The sequence below is a fragment of the Amia ocellicauda genome, chromosome 7 (assembly GCF_036373705.1).
Source record: "Amia ocellicauda isolate fAmiCal2 chromosome 7, fAmiCal2.hap1, whole genome shotgun sequence".
NCBI lineage: Eukaryota > Metazoa > Chordata > Actinopteri > Amiiformes > Amiidae > Amia > Amia ocellicauda.
In genome coordinates, this window is record NC_089856.1 from 7108502 (window position 1) to 7118511 (window position 10010).

General features: G+C 35.4%; 1 long non-coding RNA gene across 1 annotated transcript; it reads right to left on the bottom strand.

Annotated features, from left to right (window-relative positions):
* Window positions 1–548: 548 nt before the first annotated feature.
* Window positions 549–5497, bottom strand: LOC136752646 (uncharacterized). Its single transcript, XR_010817325.1, has 6 exons — window positions 5412–5497; window positions 4736–4827; window positions 4435–4594; window positions 3376–3465; window positions 2698–2778; window positions 549–927 (listed from the first exon to the last, which is right to left on the bottom strand). It is a non-coding gene; the product is annotated as an uncharacterized LOC136752646 (long non-coding RNA).
* Window positions 5498–10010: the final 4513 nt, after the last annotated feature.

Genomic DNA, 10010 nt, shown 5'->3' on the forward strand with positions numbered 1-10010 from the left:
AGCCACTCCACCCATTTTGCACCTTGCATACAATTAAAGGGTGAATGGTGCAGAATGGACTGCAATGTGCAAAATTGGGTTTTGAACATGGCAAATAATGCAAATTTTTGCATCATAGCCATGTGTGCCATGCAAACCCCTCTGCGCAGTGCACAAACCCTACGAATATCTAGCCCTATGTGTTTGTAACTATTAATTCTGAACTTCAAAGAGAAAGAGATGAAGATGAATGGGAACATAGTTTAATTGTGGCTTTAATAAAATTTGTTATTTTGTATTTCTTCAATTCTGTGTGTTTTTAATAAATGTATAGATGCAAAAGTCTTTTGTACAAAAGTTTTAATAAAATTGCATACAACACAATTCTAAGCTGTGTATATCTATTTTTTCTGCTTTCCCCCATTGTGTGGCAGGTCAGTTAAATACAGTGTATATACTGTAAGTGTATAATACAGTTGAATTGTTTAATTGAGTCAACCTGGAAAAGGCTTCATATATATATATATATATATATTCATTGTTGTAAATAAGATCCAGACATATAATAATGCCAGTCACAAACTTTATTAATGCACGGTACACATAAAGCAGTCAATATCTCAAAAATACTCTTAAAAAACAAAAGTATACAACAGTTCTCGGTTTAAAACAGCAATTTCCCCCCTTTTCTTCTAGATCCCAATTCTCTATTAACAAATGTAACTGCTTAAAAGATGTGTACTAGGTTACATAAATATGTTTTTTCAGTATTTGACTGAAACTCCCTGTATCTGAATAGATGTATAAAATCAAACAAAACATATACAAGCTCAGAATATATTTATCATAATGCAAAGCTAAATCTTCAACAGTATCTTAAAGTAATATATCCAAATCCATCAGTTTTTGTCAGTTTTGTTTTCAGGGCATTTGTGAAGTAGATCCATCCTAAAAAAATTAAAAATAACAATGAAATAATGATCATATAAATTTAAAGCACAAAACAACTCAGTGAAGAATCTCAATTTGGGCTCTATGGGTTTCTTGTACTCAAATTGTAATGTGACAAACATGGGAGTTTCCCAGCTTTTAATTTGACTTTTGATAAATAATCCTCTTTTCTGATCAGCACTTTTAGAACATGTTTAAGACAAATATTACAAATACAACAACTCGAGATATAACTCACCACTATAGGTGCCTTGCCTTGCCTCCCTGTGCTGCCTGTTCCAGCATTTGAGTTCTCCCTACCCTAAGTGTTCATTACTATTACATACAGTGCATCCAGAAAGTATTCACAGCGCTTCACTTTTTCCACATTTTGTTATGTTACAGCCTTATTCCAAAATTGATTAAATTCCTCAAAATTCTACAAACAATACCCCATAATGACAACGTGAAAGAAGTTTGTTGGAAATCTTTGCAAATTGTCTGTAGACCTCCGAGACAGGATTGTATCGAGGCACAGATCTGGGGAAGGGTACAGAAAAAATTCTGCAGCATTGAAGGTCCCAATGAGCACAGTGGCCTCCATCATTCGCAAATGGAAGAAGTTTGGAACCACTAGGACTCTTCCTAGAGCTGGCCGCCTGGCCAAACTGAGTGATCGAGGGAGAAGGCCCTTAGTCAGGGAGGTGACCAAGAACCAGATGGTCACTCTGACAGAGCTCCAGCATGTCTCTGTGGAGAGAGGAGAACCTTCCAGAAGAACAACCATCTCTGCAGCACTCCACCAATCAGGCCTGTATGGTAAAGTGGCCAGACGGAAGCCACTCCTCAGTAAATGGCACATGACAGCCCGTCTGGAGTTTGCCAAAAGGCACCTGAAGGACTCTGAGACCATGAGGCTTCCAGTTCTCTGGTCTGATGAAACAAAGATTTAACTCTTTGGCCTGAATGGCAAGCATCATGTCTGGAGGAAACCAGGCACCACTAATCACCTGGCCAATACCATCCCTACAGTGAAGCATGGTGGTGGCAGCATCATGCTGTGGGGATGTTTTTCAGCGGCAGGAACTGGGAGACTAGTCAGGATCGAGGGAAAGATGAATGCAGCAATGTACAGAGACATCCTTCATGAAAACCTGCTCCAGAGCGCTCTGGACCTCAGACTGGGGTAAAGGTTAATCTTCCAACAGGACAACAACCCTAAGCACACAGCCAAGATAACAAAGGAGGACAAGGACAGGACAACTCTGTGAATGTCCTTGAGTGGCCCAGCCAGAGCCCAGACTTGAACCCGATTGAACATCTCTGGAGAGATCTGAAAATGGCTGTGCACCGATGCTCCCCATCCAACCTGATGGAGCTTGAGAGGTCCTGCAAAGAAGAATGGGAGAAACTGTCCAAAAATAGTTGTGCCAAGCTTGTAGCATCATACTCAAAAGGACTGTAATTGGTGCCAAAGGTGCTTCAACAAAGTATTGAACAAAGGCTGTGAATACTTATGTACATGTGCTTTTTTATTTTTTATTTTTAATAAATTTGCAAAGATTTCAAACAAACTTCTTTCATGTTGTCATTATGGGGTATTGTTTGTAGAATTTTGAGGACAATAATGAATGTAATCAATTTTGGAATAAGGCTGTAACATAACAAAATGTGGAAAAAGTGAAGCGCTGTGAATACTTTCTGGATGCACTGTATAGAGCCAACATAATAAGGACCTGGCAGCACATCTGTGTACCTCTGTTTTCTGTGTACCTCTACTGCACTCACCTCTCTGTCTCTGGTAAGACAAGCATCACTGTGATCAGAAGAGCAGGGGACCACACTGGCTGTGCTGGGCCCAGCAGTATCCTAGTTGTGATTGAATAAACACATATATTAGACAAAGAAGATCACTAAATACATGTCTAATAGATGCCCAGTGGATCATAATACACAGATCAGCCAAATTAATGTTATGACAGAGAAATAGTGCAAAAACATTTGTCAACTTTGAACTTCGCCCACCTAAATGAAAAATGGTCCTGCCAGATGGTCAATCCACCTATGCCAATATGTATTTGTTAAGATAATAAAATTTACAAAAAGTATTATTCTTACATGCATTTTGAATGAATTGAATACTCAGAAATTTTTTATTATTATTATTATTATTTTCTTTTTATTATTATTATTATTATTTTTTTTGGCAGATGCCCTTATCCAGGGTGACTTACAACATAAGTGCAAACAAAGTGCAAAAATACAGTGAAGAATCATTACAAATTCAATTTAGTTAAAACAGTAATTCAAAATAATACATTTTACAAATTCCAATTTAGACAAGTACAGTAAGTGACTTCCTACATCCTGGATGGTGAAAGCTAAGTGCTGTCAAGATGTAGGGTCACAGTCAAATCATGTTTTGAGATGTTAGGTGTGCAATCCATACTGAAGGATCTCACTTACAGATAAAGTTCCCATGGTAATTGCAGATGATTCGTGTTTCTCCTTCTGTTTGTGCATGAGTCTGAAAAGTCTTCTGTATTCTGCTCTTATCTGGGGATGAAAAAAATCAATCGGATTGAATTGAATTGAGCATTTTAGTATATTGGTGACCAATAACAAATATGTGTACTTAATAATGCAGATAACATTAGTGCATCATACAACTATATGTATTAAATTACTGTAGTTTCATTTGACAGACCTTTAGGTATCAGTGTTACAGCCTACAGTGTAGAAATCAATCAAAACACCTATAATTAATGCATGTCTAAGGAATGGTTTCATTGGACAATCTCCTTATGAAATGTGTCCTTTGTCAGATCTGGATGATGAATGTGCAAGGAGCTGCTTTATATGGTTTTCTCTGCAAATGTCTATAACATACTAAAGGGTGGGTGTTTTGAACTGCTACTTAATTATCACAGGAAAAAAATAACATTCTAACTGGATATGAAACTACAATATACAACATTGTTTTTGTTGTTTTGTTTTAATATTTACATATATTTTTAAATACTAACGCATTTACTTTGCTAAATCATCTTTTAATCATATTTTTTAAAAGGTAATAATATATCAGGAAACAATTGTCTGCAATGGAAAGTACACTTTACAATTATTATTTTTTTAAAGTTCGGTGCAATTATATTTTTATTATAGAGAAAACGAATATTGTTTGCAATTACAATATAATTACATTATATATACATACATACTATATATACATACTACAATATATACATACTACTGCTAATTACTCATCCTAAAGCAATAGTTATTGAAGCAGGAGAGGACTTAACATGAGAAGTAACATTTATTAGCGGCATTGATGTAACCCAGCTCAGAAGCACAAGGTGAAACCATTACAGTTCAGACTTCAGAGCCTGGGAATGCAACATATTTTACACGGACATAAACTCTTAAAACAGATTAAGATTATTGAGCTATTCTGTTTAGGAAAAAAAAGACTGTCATATTATCTAATCCTTTGCAGAGCTGATTGTAAGATTTTATAATTACCTGTTTGTTCAGTACACAATGTACAAGGAAGATAAAAGGGCCCTGAAGAGAGTTGACGATGACAAAGGCATAACTGAAGAATCTGATCGTTTGAAAGAAACCTAAGATCCAGCTGCAGCCCATTATGAAGAAGTGAGAAATGGCTTTGAATGTGAGCAATCTAAAAACAATAATATATGTAAAATAATTAATATTTAACTACTTTAAAATGGTGACAATGTATGTTAGTCAAATGGGAATAATAGGAAATCTTTACTCACTATACAAAACATAGTGATCATGAAGTGACTATCTTTCTTACCTATTGTCTTTTAGTTTAGAAAGATCCGTGTTGAGATTACCAATCTGTGATCTCAGACCATACAGAATCAAAGCAAAGACTATGATGTTCACCTGTAAAAAAACATTTGTCTTTGATTAGTTTCTCATTTTGCGAATATATCTTAGTGTGTAAAATTTAAATGCACTCTTGGTGACATAACATGTTTTATTCTAGGTTTATTCTTAGGTGATTTTTCTTGATTTTGGTTTTGGTCTTGAATTCTTTATACTGCCTATATTATAAGCAGAAAAGCATCACATGAAACGCCCAAATCTGAAATAAACCAAGTTGACTTCTTACTAAATCTAATCATTTTCTCAGGTAATTATTCTGCTAATCTTTGCCCTTCCATATTAATGGCTAAATATACATAACGTTTTCTGCCCATTTGCACAGTTTTGGGAAAAACTCAAACCTTTATGGAGATTTGTCAGAATTTGTGCAAAGAAATGGGAGGTTTCACAAATCAGTATGTTTGTTATCCTAAAATGATTGAATGCCAGGGAGATATGGACTGGCCAAGGACTATGTTCTCTTTCAATTACACTTTTTTCTTCAATTATCAGAAGGAAATGTAGGATTTATATTCTAGAATAAAACCAATGAAGCTACAGCTTAATGACAAGCTAATAACCATGGAGCAGAATGTACTTACAACAATTATAATGCAAACGGGTCCAAGGAAACTCCAAATAAACTTTCTCTCATGGGACAGCCAGCAACTGAAAAACAGAGACAATTATTAAACATAGCATTATTTTCCTACATGGGCCAGGAGTGTCGTGAAATTGCTCGTTTCAGCAATGAACATTTTAATTCAACTGTGTAGCATACCTTTCAAACAGGTAAGCTACCATGGACACAAATTAACTTCTTAATCTTATTCCATCTACTGTCACTCACAGAGTTATGAGGTTGCTTGCATTTGAAAAGGCAATTTCTCTCTCTAACATAAACTCATGTAAACAGTAGTGAGGAACTGTCATGTACAAGAGAGTTTGCCATATTCTTCACTTTTTAAAGATATGTAAATGCCACCTGTTAGTGTTGGATAAGCCATGTTTTGGAAAAAGGCCTCTGCTAAATAACAAAAACAAAGACAATAACAACAACACTAAACTGCCCTCTGGTGTACACTGTTGTGTCCATGGGAATTAATTCCCAATGGTCCCATTTGGTTTGCCAACCTATTTAATTGCTCCCAGTTTCCACAATTTATTATCATGTCATATGTAGCTAAATAAATGGATACTATTATATTCAAATTGCTTTTCCATATTCCTATTTCCAACATAGGGTTAAAGGCTGACAGAACAGCATTTCCTTTTGTCAATAATAGCTCATATAAACCTATCAGTATTTCAATTATACTTTCCTTTGATTTTTTCTCAGGCTCTCCAAGAGACGGTAAATTATTATCTTTCAAACCTTTGCATTGCATAGATTAATTTCAAATAATTTATACATGTAAATTGTCCAATGTAAACAGGTTATAAACCTGGATGTGACTTCTAGTGAATATGCAGCAACACTAAAATAATAATATATTTTCATAAGAGGCTGTATAATAATATTTTGTGTCTGGGGCCATAATAATCAAATCACAGCCCATGAATGTGTGTGTGTGTGTGTGTGTGTGTGTGTGTGTGAACAGTGAGTTTGCTAAGAAAACTCCAAATTATTTATATAAATCCTTCAGTGTTAGCCTAATACTGAATACACATGAAAGTAATATCTAGATATGAGCCTAATAACACTTCTTTTTGTCAGACTTTGTTTTCTTCAAGATAAAATTGAGGAACCGTAAAAATACCTTGATAATTTATGGAAAATAAAATGTTGGATTAAAACATCAAATGAATCTCTTGTGTGCCCCCATAAGGCTCACACACAAACACTTTCTCTTTATTACTAAAATCACAATGTACATTTACTTTTGGCACTTGAATACTCTTAAAAGTAGCTACTTTTTAACTTTTTGTACTGTTTAAATGGGAGACTTTTTACTTTTACAGGAGTAAGTTTTTAATAGAATATTTTTACTTTTACTCAAGTATGACTTTCGAATACTTATTACACCTCTACTGATAACTATTAGAAGCGAAATCAATACACGGCAAGAACAAAGCTTATGGACACAAATACAGACATAAAACTTGTTTAGGGATTGTTCAAATACACCTGCTTAAAGTGTTTGAAATGCAATCAGGTAAAGGATTGCAGTCCTTTAAAACAAATACATAATTAAGTATAATTAATAACTTTACATTGTCAGATACGTTGTCCAATATAATACTCATTAATGATCAAATGTACCTACTAGAGCACGACTGCATGTATCTCAATGTAGCCTACTTCAGCTTGCTTTGTGAATTAGTAAGTTGTATGCAAATTTGAAAATGAATAATTAAATATCTGTGCTTTGCAGGCTACCAAACATAACAAAATGGCTTGAATTGCAGTTGTTTAGGGCTGGGGAATGGGCTAGAAGAGGTTATAATTTTAACAGACAAAGTATGGTTCATACAATATCTGTAAAATAACATTAAATAATTGAAGCAAACATTGTGAACAATACATTCTAGTAATTTGTGTCACTTGCCTAGGCAAACAGTGGATAATACACTAAAAAACATGATTCTGTTGAAGTACATATGTGGCAGACGCACCTTTTTGCTGTTCCATACCCCTCTGAGTACACTCCAGCAGAGATGGCCACAATGACAGCAGGAATGCCATATCCCACTAGAAGCAGGTGAAGGGTGCACACTTGGTTTCTGCTGCTGTACTTAACCACTCTCAGGTTCTTTATTAACAGAAGCAGGTGCACTCCCTCCAGCCACATCCACACAAAGGTAGCGAGGAAGAGGTAGTGGAGGACTCCTGCTATGACCGAACAGACTACCTATAATAAGAGAGAGTACAGATCAAGAGGGGATTCACAAACATATTACAGATTTTTCTCTGGCACAGCAATATACTTTGTCAAACATCTTTTATATCTCTTTGACATCGCCTCCAGGTCCCCAGGTCTCCTCTTCACTGAAGACTTGCTGCACCCCTCTTCACCTCCCCTCCTTCAGAGCCTGCACTTTCTCCACTCTCACCCCTAGATAGAGCAACTTTGATCTTATTCTGTCTTTTGCAGAATATTCCATGTCTAGTTGTTAGGTTAAGGTTTCTTTATATATGAATATAAAGTGTTTACTACATTAAATTATAGATTTAATAATTATCGATTATTAGAACATATTTTAAAATATTTAAAGACAGACCGGTGAAGTCATCCATAAATGTGGAAAATAGTTTAAAAATCACACATCTACATTCTTCAACAAGTACTGTAAGCTACTTTAATATGTGGAATAACCCCACCCCAATAAATAAATAAATACATAAGAATAACACAATGATTGAAAAAAGCATTTACATTTTGTATTAAAACAAACAGAACAAAATATTTGAATGATTTGTGAAATACTACAAAATGTTCCACAGGGTGTTCTGAATGAAGACAACAATTTCAGGGTAGTACTGTAAAAAATATATATACTGTAAGTTTTTAAAGCAAGGGAGTCGCAAATAACCAGAAGGTGTCTAAACCTAAGGAGAAGATCTGTCTGAATGCTTGGTCCACATTTAACATATAATTTGACAAAATCTTTACAGAAGTCTTCTTTTCTGGCAGGATTTCAGAATTATTACCATTTACCAATTACCTTTAACGACACCATGGCTCAGTGTTGAGATATATTCACTCAAGCATTTAAAATCTTGTAAAAGGAGTATAAGGAACAAGATGTTAGACTTGGAAGCCACAGTGCTGGCGTGTGACTACGATGTTGTAGGAGTGACAGAAACAGCTTACAGAAAATGATGGGGATGAATACAAGTTGGAAGGATACACACAGTTTAGGAGAGACAGGCAAAATCGAAGAGGGGGTGGGGTAGCATTATATGTGAAAAATGACATTGAGGCAGAAGAACTTGTATTAGATCCCAGAAACGGAACAGAATCTTTGTGGGTGAAACTTTTGAACAAGAGATCTGGAGGATTAGTGGTAGGAGTGTGTTACAGGCCACCGAACTCAGATATTCAGAAAGATGCTGCATTGTACAGTGTAATCAGGACTGCATGTAGCAAGGATGTGACTGTTATAATGGGGGATTTCAATTTCCCAAACTTAGACTGGGAAAGCCCAGTGGGGATTAAAGAAGAAGAAATATAAATGGTTGAGATGGTAAATGACTGCTTTCTAACTCAATTTGTCAGGGAACCAATCAGGGAGAGTGCATGCATTGACTTGATATTTTCAAATGACCAAGATAGAGTCAGGGGGACACTAGTTAGAGAACCAATGGCAAATTGTGATCACAATATGGTTAGCTTTGAGGCATTCTTTCAAAAAACAAGGTCCAAGTCTAAAACAATGTTCTACAATTTTAGAAAAACAAATCTTAAAGGTATGAGGCGGCACTTAGAAGAGGTAGACTGGAGCACATTGGATACAGAGTCAGTTGAAAATGGATGGGTATATTTTAAGAATATACTACTTGAGACTCAGGAGCAATTTGTATCAAAACTCCAAAAAACACTGGCCAAAATGGTTTAATAGAGGTATGCAAATAAATATAAAGAGGAAGAAAATGTTAAATAGCCTCTACAAAAGGGATGGAGATTAAACAAAATACATAGAATATGTTGAGTTGTAAAAAGATTTTAAGAAAGGGATCAGGAAAGCAAAGAAGGAAATAGAAAGAAACATAGCTCTTGGAGCTAAAACTAATGCAACGAGCTTTTTTCAATATTACAACAGCAAGCAGTCAATAAAGGAGGAAGTGAAACAGATAAAGGGCAAAAATTGAGGTATCTTGGAAAACGAACAAGATGTGGCAAATGTTCTAAATGAGTATTTCACAGAGGTTTTTACAAAAGAAAAAACACATGACATGCCACAGGTTAACAATCAGTCCAGTCAAATCCTAAGAGAGATCAGGATAAATGAGGAGGAGGTACTAAAGGGACTAACAGAATTAAAAACCAACAAATCACATGGGCCAGATGGGATATTTCCAACAGTATTTAAAGAAATGAGGGAAATTATTTATAGGCCACTAACTCAAATATTCCAAATGACACTTAGAACAGGGGATGTGCCAACTGACTGGAAGACAGCAAATATCATACCAATCCACAAGAAAGGGGACAAAACTGAGCAAGGAAATTACAGACCAATCAGTCTCACCTGCATCA